Below are 3,514 nucleotides of genomic sequence, written 5' to 3' on the forward strand. Positions count from 1 at the left end.
ACCAATTCTAACAGAGTAGAGGTAGGTTCTACTGACGTGATGCCAAGCTTTTGGCAGGTGGAGGTTGTCAAATATTGATTGCAGCTCCCAGGTCGACTAGAGCGTTAGTCAGGGTTTGGCCATAGATTTGAACGGTTACAATTGGGTTCCCGGGATCTTCATATTTGATAGGTGTCTATTTTCCTGATAATAGGTCGGATAAAGTACCAACTACTTGGACTCTAGGGTTAGTATTTGTATTCCTCCTTGATTTTTTGATGCACAATTCCTTTATGGTTTTTGCATATATAGGAATATCTTGTATGGCTTGGAGGAATGGAATCTTTATATACAAATTTTGTAATTCTCCCAAAATGTCAAAGTCTGGAGGTTGTATAGGTCGAGATATGACTAATCGTTCTTGGAAAGGAGGAGAGGATGTACTTGCTTGTTTATTGTTTTGCTCTTTGTTTCCATCCTTCTGTTGTGGGGGTTGTTCTATTGGTAACTGATTTTCAATATGAATTGTTTTGTCTCCCTCTGTTTCTATTATTCGTCCAGATCTTAACTGAAGATCGTTGCACTCCCTTAGGTCAGACTCAATCTCTGATGTGTCTATGATTTGGATGGATTGGACTGGCCTATTATTAGGGTTGGGATTGGGTTGGGCTGGGAGTTGCGGTCTCAGATTAGACTGGGGATTTTGTTGTAAGGCTGGCAGAGTTGGTTGAGGGAGTGGGATTGATCCTGCTGGCTGATATGTCGATATTGGCTAGCTTGTCTGCCAGGATGAGCTTTGCGAAGTGGAAGGGTTCCACTGCGGAGGATAGGAACTATTCTGCCAATATGGTGAAGGATAAAGGCAGTTTGGCCAACCAAATTGGGACATCCAAGGATTCGGAGTAGGAAACATTTGAGGTGACCAATTTGAAAATGGGGGTTGAGACTGGTTTTGCCACATGTTCTGTTGCTGAGTATTGAACTGCGGGGGTTGAAAAGAAGAGGAGGGGTCTGAAAACATACCTGATTGCCTAGGCTGCCATTGACGACGCTGGTTAACAAAATATGCTGGTTCTGACTCCTCTTCTGCTTCTTTGTATACTGCCTTCAAACCAGGAAGTGAAGGGCAGCTTTCGGTCAGGTGGTCCTTGGTGCAGATAGCACATATTTGGACTGTATCCAGCGGGCATTCCTTGTGGCTGTGTTTCTTCCTGCATTGTGGGCAAAAAACTGCTAGATTCTGCTCCGCCTCGGCTTGCTTCTGTTTAGCCTGCACAATGTCAAGTTGTGTAGTCAATGTTCCCAGGATATCAGTTTTAAAATTTTCTATCAAATTTCCAAGTTCCACCCGTGTTACTCCCTCTGTTAATGTTCTGTTATCTCTGGGGAAGCGATCATATTCCGCTGGTTTTATCCTCGTGCTGCCTCTTGAGCTCCTGATACACAGATCAATGATATCAGCAAAATTTTCCTGATAAATGTCTCCTTTCCCCATAATGTTTAGTTTCGATCCATTGCTCTTTCATACCTCTAATTAATGCAGTTTTCAACACGTTATTAGGCAGAGGTAGCGATGCATAAGGGGATCTTTGTAAGTTATATTGGAAACGTTCCACATATTCTTCTAAGGTTTCGTTTGGTCTGGCTGACATTTGAAAGATTTCATCTTTTAGTTCTCTCGACCTACAGTAATCTTGATATTTCTTTAAAAAGGCTTCTTTCATTTGATCCCAATTGTTAATAACCCCACCACCTAAGCCCATAAACCATCTTAACGCAGCCCCTTTTAATGTAGAGGGGAACAATTTCAGTTTCTGGGGATCGGTGGTGTAATCGTATCCTCTACATAATACATCAAATTCAAACAAGAATGCGTCCCGATCTTCTGATGTAAGGCCATGAAATGTGGGAATATGCTGGAGAGGGATGCCTTTCATGGGCGCATTTGCTGCAGAATCTACTATCAGATATTGTAATGTGGAGGTCTGGGTGTTTGGCTGATTCTGCGCCATGGGATCGAATATGTGCCAGTAATCTTCAGGAATTTCCAAGAGAGTGTTCCTTGGTTGAGGAGAGGTAGTCTTAACAGGGATTGTCTTGACACCACTCCCTTGATCAGGGATGATAATGGCCCCAACTGTCTGCGGTGAATGAATTCCTTCAACAAGGATTTTTACAGCGCTTCCCTTGTCCGGGCTATTTAAAGGCTGGTTTAATTCAATAGGAGATCTAGGTTCCTCAATTTCCCCTGTTTCTCCTCCTCCTTCACAAAGGTTACTTTGGGTCCCTTCGTGCAATGGTCCAGGAGTCAAATTTTCAATTTCTTGAAAATCCTGCTCCTCTGTTCGACTGTGCACCTCAGTAAAGGCTTCGGATGGTGATCCTGAGGCCTGAAGGGAACTAGTAGGCTGTTTAGAATTGACTTTCTTATAACCTACTGATGGCTGAGAGTCGGCTTTCTTATAGATTTCGTCTATGAAGGTCGTTCGTCCAAGGGTCACCAACCCCTTAGCTTTGGATGGAGGCTTTTGATCTTTCTCTAACTTTTTCTGCTTAGTCATGCACTCCAATTAAACCGCTAAATCCTATTTAACCAGCAATTCTACTAAGAGAGCGGACGGTGGAGCAGGGCTTTTACATGCTCCGTACGCAGGTTCTTACCTTCCGTTTTTAAAATCCAACTCCCTCCTAGCAGATTTGCGCACTACTCTATTAAGGGCAAATGGCTATTACCCCTTCCCCGGCAACGACGCCAAAATGTGGAGCGATAACTAGGGTCTCTCACACCACCAATTATTCCACATTATTAAATCAATCCGGGATCGTTTTGTTCTTTCAAGGAGTAACTCAATCCGAGGCTGTTCTGTCCAAGTAGTGCTCGGTAGTATAGCGTTCTAATGACTTGAAAGGAAACAAACACTAAGCTATAACTAAACCAATTCAGAAGATGAAATCACACAAGGTAGATGATCAGTCAAGGGTACGGAACCAATAACCCTTCCCTTTAGAAACTGATAAAGAAAGAAAACCAAAGCATGGACTTATAGGTCTGGGAGCTAGGCAGCGTCTTGTTGGGCTCACGACAGCCTTAGGCCTGCTATCACGCAAAAGCAATAAATGCAAATTAGCGAAAGTAAAATGGAACAACAATTCTGAAATGGAACAGCAGTAATCAAATGGAACAGCAGTAATGAAATGGGACAACAGTAATGAAATGAAACAACAAACTATCATAAACAGGAAACGTCAATCATATAAATTGGAACAACAACTCAAATGGAACAACAAACTCAAATGGAACAGCAAACCCAAATGGAACAACAAACCCAAATGGAACAACAAACCCTATGTATGTACGCGGTCTATACTACTGTGGCGATCCGAGAGTAATGTATGATGTGACTATGTTTCTGAACAAAGTGATATTATCTTCAAGCCTCACAAATACTTATTTTATATGAATCCAATAACGATAACATTCATACCAATATCTTGCTGTAGAAATGGATGCAATTCGAATAGGTTCAGTTTGTGT

This window comes from Pinus tabuliformis, chromosome 1_2 (genome assembly GCF_031772625.1).
Source record: "Pinus tabuliformis cultivar Carrire ecotype Pingquan chromosome 1_2, CPIR1, whole genome shotgun sequence".
NCBI classification, from domain to species: Eukaryota; Viridiplantae; Streptophyta; class Pinopsida; order Pinales; family Pinaceae; genus Pinus; species Pinus tabuliformis.